Source organism: Xyrauchen texanus, chromosome 11 (genome assembly GCF_025860055.1).
Source record: "Xyrauchen texanus isolate HMW12.3.18 chromosome 11, RBS_HiC_50CHRs, whole genome shotgun sequence".
Taxonomy (NCBI): domain Eukaryota; kingdom Metazoa; phylum Chordata; class Actinopteri; order Cypriniformes; family Catostomidae; genus Xyrauchen; species Xyrauchen texanus.
Genome location: NC_068286.1, coordinates 31937048 through 31944193, shown reverse-complemented (window position 1 = coordinate 31944193; position 7146 = coordinate 31937048).

The following is a 7146-nucleotide window of genomic DNA, read 5'->3' as shown; positions in this document are numbered from 1 at the left end:
TAATGACATTTTCTTTGTAAAGATTTGTTTGTTGTGACAGAAACAGTGAATTAGCAAAGGACAAGCAAGCAGAAAGGAGGGCCAATATATGATGGAAAAATCACAAATTAGCTATCTTTAACATCTCAACTGTTTCATAAAAGATTTCAGAAGAGATCAAACAATGTTCTCAGATTTTCCAAGACACAAAAGTCAGAAATCAATAGTCACTACAATATAACCTCAAATATTTCATTAAATTCTTCTAAGACCCAGTTACCAGAACAATGCTATTCACATTAATTGTAAAGCTTTAAGGTTTTGCTGTATGCCAACAATGATCTAATTTGTGCCTATTTTTACTTCTATGGATTTTTAGAAAAAGCTCAGCAATAACATTGTGGCTTTTGATGAATAAATCAACAAATATCACTGCGAATGTATTCATTAAACGTCCCATCTTAACTGACAAAGCTAAGGAGACCACATCAGTCTGACAGCACTGTTTGGATGAACAATAGGCCATGATGTATTTTGGGAAGTGAATTTAAATTGTGTGTGTACAATCTCTTTAAGGAAACACCAGGAAAATCCTTGACTTCTTCCTGCGATTGCACTGTATGCATAAAAACACACAGTCAAAAAAAACAAAAACTTAAAACAAAAAACAGCCAGTAACCACAATGACGCAGAAACAATGACACACACAAATGTACAAAATTAGACGCTTGCTTATAATGCTGTTGACGCATTAACAGTCTAAACTGCATGTACATGCATAAACAATCACGTGATACCAACAAGATGTCCACACCATTCAAAGTCAGCAAAACACAAACAGATGTAAAAATATTTCATGCACAAACCATTGCGTACAATTTTTGAATCGTCAACCTGAAGGTTCAACTGTAGAGTATGACACATGTATGTAAACAAAAGTCAACTTTATAGACACGTCTATGTTCATTTAGACTAGGAATGGTTCAGAATAGTCGAATAGTCATCAAACGACAAAACTATTCCAGCCTGATCTCGTGAAAATTATGTAATTGTGGCCAAATATTTGGATTAATGATATTGAATGGCACCTTACACCAGGGGCAGACTGGGAAAAGAAATCGGGCCAGGATTTACATAGACTCTGGCCCAAAAGCGGGGGTACCATTTGAGCTCATTTGGTGCCCAGTGGCACCGATGGCCAGTCCGCCCCTGCCTTACACATTTAGATGTGAAATGTCCACTGAGTGGTGCTAAAAACGAGTCCCAAACAGAAGAGGTTATTAAGGTTAATACTCTATCAAGTTTTAAATAAACAAAATCTACCTCCCTACTCTAAACCTTCAATCTAAACCTAACAGATAGATAGCAAATGTGAGATAAAAAGCACAATTGCTGAAGCAACTATGTCAATTTGTGGTGCTCCAATGACACTTTCAGCTCAAGTTCCAGCTTGCATGCTCTTCAGGATTTGTACCCTGACCCTTGGCATCGCAAGTGCAATACTCATCATCTGAGCTACTGTGCGATTTCACTACACTAGTTAGTTATGTGATGCAAATGTTAAAATATATCACCTTTCCAGTTATGCTCGAAAGTTTTGGATGTCACAAGATAGCATTGTGTGTGGAACAGGGTGAAAAGTAAGTGTTTATGAACTGAGTCATCAAAAAGAAAGTCATACTGTGTTTATTGTCATGCCAATAAAGCACAGTACTGAGCCAAATCAATTCCATTACATCAGATCCCTTACTCAAAGGTGTTTTTGTCATATACAGCCTTGTCAGACCATATATCTCTGACTCTTTGCGTTACACTCCGTTTCCAATGATGTCAGACTTTGTCTCTCATCTTTTGCATCTGCTGCTGTTATTTAGCCAAGAGAGTCTGATCTAATGTCCAATAACAGTCTTACCCACAGAGATAAACAATCAATACTGGAATCAAGACATCATCCATTAATCCTATGTGAAAATGTTCCCTGTTGTGCTCTGGTTAAGAGCTTGAACAGCTCAATATTGGTAACAAATGAATCATGGGCAATTACTGTTTATTGTTATTACTATTTTGTTTTTAACTTTGTATTTGAATATATAATAATGAACACGAAACCGATGGAGTGCGTACTCCAGGTAGGGAATGAAGTTTTGCCCCAAGTGAAGGAGTTCAAGTACCTCGGGGTCTTGTTCACAAGTGAGGGGACAATGGAGCGGGAGGTTGGCCGGAGAGTCGGGGCAGCAGGGGCGGTATTGCACTCGCTCTATCGCACCGTTGTCACGAAAAGAGAGCTGAGCCGAAAGGCAAAGCTCTCGATCTACCGGTCAATTTTTGTTCCTACCCTCACCTATGGTCATGAAGGTTGGGTCATGACCGAAAGAACTAGGTCGCGAGTACAAGCGGCCGAAATGGGCTTCCTCAGAAGGGTGGCGGGCTTCTCCCTTAGAGATAGGGTGAGGAGCTCAGTCATCCGTGAGGAGCTCGGAGTAGAGCTGCTGCTCCTTTGCGTTGAAAGGAGTCAGTTGAGGTGGTTTGGGCATCTGGTAAGGATGCACCCTGGCCGCCTCCCTAGGGAGGTGTTTCAGGCACGTCCAGCTGGGAGGAGGCCTCGGGGAAGACCCAGGACTAGGTGGAGAGATTACATCTCCACACTGGCCTGGGAACGCCTCGGGGTCGCCCAGTCAGAGCTGGTTAATGTGGCTCGGGATAGGGAAGTTTGGGGCCCCCTGCTGGAGCAGCTGCCCCTGCGACCCGACTTCGGATAAGCGGTTGAAGATGGATGGATGGATGGAACACGATTTTTTTTAAAAATGTGAGTGAACAAATTTTGTCTTTTAATTCTCTCGATAAATCAAATTTAAACAAAGTAGATGTTCCTTAAAGCTCACGTGTGTAATTTCTGCGCCACCAAAAGGAATTGCAAAAATAAACATTGTTTTCAAAACAAACAGATAGTCCCGCCCACAACTCACACCATTGGTCCAGTCAATATTGTTGTCTCTCTTAAGACAGGACACTAGAAAAACCAAGGAATTTTCATTGTGCCACAGAAACAGTGTTTACAGTTTTGAACAAAATTATCCTATGAATGGCTTACTCGTGGTTGTCCCTATATATATTAAGCCAGGATAGGAAAAAGTATTTGAACACAGAACAAGTTTCATACTTCAACTTTAAGAGAGAAAACTAAGGAACTGTTTTTAAAGTAGATTATATTATACTATGCTTGGGCCCGGTTTGGAAATTAATGTGCATGGATATGTAGCCAATTGAACCTGTTAGAGAAGTGAATATCTGATTGAATGAGAACCAGGCCACCCTGAAATTGAGTCTGAAGGTAGAGACAGCTGCCAATGACTGAGCCACCAGATTTAACTGTGTCGTCTAATCCACAGATCACATTCATGGTCTAAATAGTCCTGTGCTGGGATTCTGGAGATACTCTAAAAAGCAAAGCCTCGTATGACCTCATTCCTTATGATGAAATCTAGTCTACAGAACCTTCTACAGGGCGGTTGTATTCAATTAATCACTTTCTTTGAACATTTCAACCAAAGAAAAGCACGAAAAACAGCCAGACCAGATCAAAAGGTAATACAATCTATCATTACTGTAATGTGTGTGACTATAAGGCAAAAACATACATTACATAAGAATGCAAATGCTTCTAGCTACTCAAGCTCAACATTGTGTGTCACTGCATTCCATAATGTGACACATCTCATTTCATAATGCAATGCAAGTATGCATTGTATTTTCAGCGTTGCCACAAGGCGCCATCACAAGCGTTAGCAGAAAGATATGTACAGTCAGTTTCCACATTCTGGTCAACTACTGTCATGGTGAAGCAACAGTTTATAGCTAGCATATCAAATAATAACCCATCTGAATTAATGACGCGGATATCTGAAGGTAACTCTATCGGCCCCTAAAGTAATTAACTTTTTTACCACCACAATAATGCAACAATGCACCTTATAAATAACGAAACAACTGGACTCATGACAAATCTTGCACTCTGGGGTGTTTGCAAAATTTTGTCCACTAAAATGCTCTCTAGAATGATAATGTTCCTCCCCCTAAAACGCTGGTCACACAGGGCGTGTTTTTGCATCTTTGACAATGACAATATTTCTCTGTGTTTTTTACAGCGTCTCACTTTTTTAAGAGGCTGCATCAAGTTAAGCACAGTTCATTTTTTATAAAACGCATTTAGAGACAACTGAATTTCATTTAATCTAGCCTATTTTTATAATGTGTTCTGTGTGAACGGTCCATTAGACCACCTCCAACCAATTAGCAAGTAGCTAATCATGGTTTACAGTTTTGATGTTGTGATGTTCACAGTTGTGATACAATCTATCGTTACTGTAAGGTGTGCGACTAGAAGGCGAATACATACTTTACGTTAAGTATAAAGAACGCACGTTTTTCTAGCTTCGCAAGCTCAAAATCATGTGTCATCACCAGCGTTAGCATAAACGGACATCCTCTACAGTCACTTTTCTCGTTCTTGTTAAGTAATGTCATGGCAGAGCAACAATTTTAAGAATTTATTGAAATTTTGCCAAACTGTTGACATACAGCTAGCTACTCAAATAATAACACATCCAGCTTAATTACACCGACATCTGTAACTCTATCGCCCCCTAATCAGGTATGTTTCCACCACAGTAATGCAATAGCATGCCTAAACAACAATGAAACGACTCATGACTCATCTTGAACTCAGGGGTGTTTGAAAAGTTTTGTCCAATAAAATGCTCTAGAACAGCGTTTCTCAACGGGGGCGGTACCGCCCCCTAGGGGGCGTTTGGACAGTGTTGGGGGGCAGTGTGAACGAGGCAGCAGAGAGGGGGGCGCTAAGGCACAAATGGGGGGGCGTTACTCAGAGGTACTCAACAGGCGGCCTGCGCAAAAATCTTTTCAGCTCTTCTCCTTAGCCTATGTCTTCATCTTGCTCGGATTACTGCTGCCACTTCACCAGGAGGATATGCCAGGAGAGCCGCTTCCTAAGTTACACATGCTTTTAATAGGAGGAGAATTTTCAGCGCAAAATAGAGGCGCGCTTTCACCGGCTTTTTCTGTACATAACGCGGAATACATAATTAGGCGCAGTTTACGCTTCCCCTCCCATCTATTTAGGTGACACTCCCACTTTCCCCTTGTCCATCCCATGAATGCATATGCATGACACGAAAAGCGCATTTTGCCATTTTCAATTGCGACAGGCAATCTGCGCTTTCATCTCGGTGCGTCACGTTCGTACATACCTCGCCATGGTTTTATGCGCACTTTCCGAAACAAATACGCCTGAAGTGGGCGCAAAAGCGTTAGTACATCTGGCCCTGAGAATTTTAATTGTAATGTGATGATCGGGTGCGGATATCTAATCGGAGAAAATCATTGGTGATGGTGAGTTTGTTTTTAACAGCTGATTCGGGTGACGTTAGAGCTGATCCGCGCATCTCTACTCTGCAATGTGTAATTGTCCGATGGGAATAATAAAGTCATAATAATATAAATATTGATTTTATATTATTTGTCTTTCTGCAGTTATTCACCTAGTATATTAATATTAACTTAAGTTCTCTCCCTCGTGTCCCGCAAAATCAGGTCTGCTGACCTGCAACAGAGCAATAGCCAGGTGGTCACCCTACGTTACTCACTGTTATTCATCACAACGTTTAAGCCTCTGACAACTCATACAATGTTCATTTGAATGTAAAATAAAATTATGTCTGTGCAAATTAATGAAATCATATTTAAATGTTACTAATAACCCACTCGGCTAGTTACCGGCAAATGATCTCCATAGCAACGCCTAAAAACAAATGCCGCAGCTGTCAGAGTGGTAGAAATGACCGTTTGTAGGCTATTCAAATTTGAAGCCTAGTATATCAGCCTAATTGAGTGCTGTGAACGACCGCTGCTTTTTCATTGGCCATTTAGGTTAGTTACGTTATTGTTCACGTGATTGGTTCATCTTAAAAAAAAATTTGTGTGAGCCTGAATTTGTTTGAATTTCTAAATACATTTGAAATACCTTTCAAACAATCCATGTGTTTTTGCATTTTTTTCACAATATTACTCAACTTGAGGCTTTTACATGTAGTTTAAATACAATAAGAAACTTCTGTTTCAGTTTTTTTTTTTTTTTACCAAAAACTCAGGCTTCAGGTATCAGCGTTAAGAGGATCATGAAGAGGTCAGGGGGGCGTTTGTTCAAAAAAGGTTGAGAACCACTGCTCTAGAATGAGAATGTCCCACCCCCTAAGGGGCTGTTCAGACAGGACGCATTTTTGCGTCTTCAACAATGACCATGCGTGTCTGTGTTTTTTAACTGTGAAAAGCCACATCAAGTTAAAAACAGTCCAGCTTTTAAAAACCCATTTATAGGGGTCCTGGGTAGCTCAGCGAGTAAAGATGCTGACTACCAACCCTGGAGTCGTGAGTTCGAATCCAGGGCATGCTGAGTGACTCCAGCCAGGTCTCCTAAGCAATCAAATTGGCCTGGTTGCTAGGAAAGGTAGAGTCACATTGGGTAACCTCCTCTTGGTCGTGATTAGTGGTTCTTGCTCTCAATGAGGCACGTGGTAAGTTGTGAGTGGATCGTGGAGAATAGCATGAACCTCCACATGCTCTGAGTCTCCACGGTGTCATGCACAGTGAGCCACGTGATAAATTGTTCAGATTGACTGTCTCAGAAGCAGAGACAACTGAGACTTGTCCTCCGCAACCCGGATTGAGGTGAGTAACAGTGCCAACACAAGGACCTACTAAGTAGTGCGAATTGGGCATTCCATATTGGGGAGAAAAAGGGGATAAAATACAAATAAAAAAATATTAAATACCAGAATCGTATGATCTTCGTGAATTTTGGTTCCGTTAATGGTTCTCCGTGCAATTTTCCACCGATGCGGCTGAAACGCCATCCTGAAATACTCTGACAGTGTTTCCAGCAGTGCAACACTGACATCTACAGACTCTACAGCATAAAACACACAGCTCTACCAGTGTATTTGATTCACGATCGAACGATTCTCCAGCCAGCTCTTTTGGCTGTACAGCACGAAACATACACCGCTTCCGGAATAGTCCGATTCCCGAAAGAATCATTCTAATGAGCTGGTTCTTTTGAATCTACAGTGTGAAGCAGACAGCTCTTCCAGT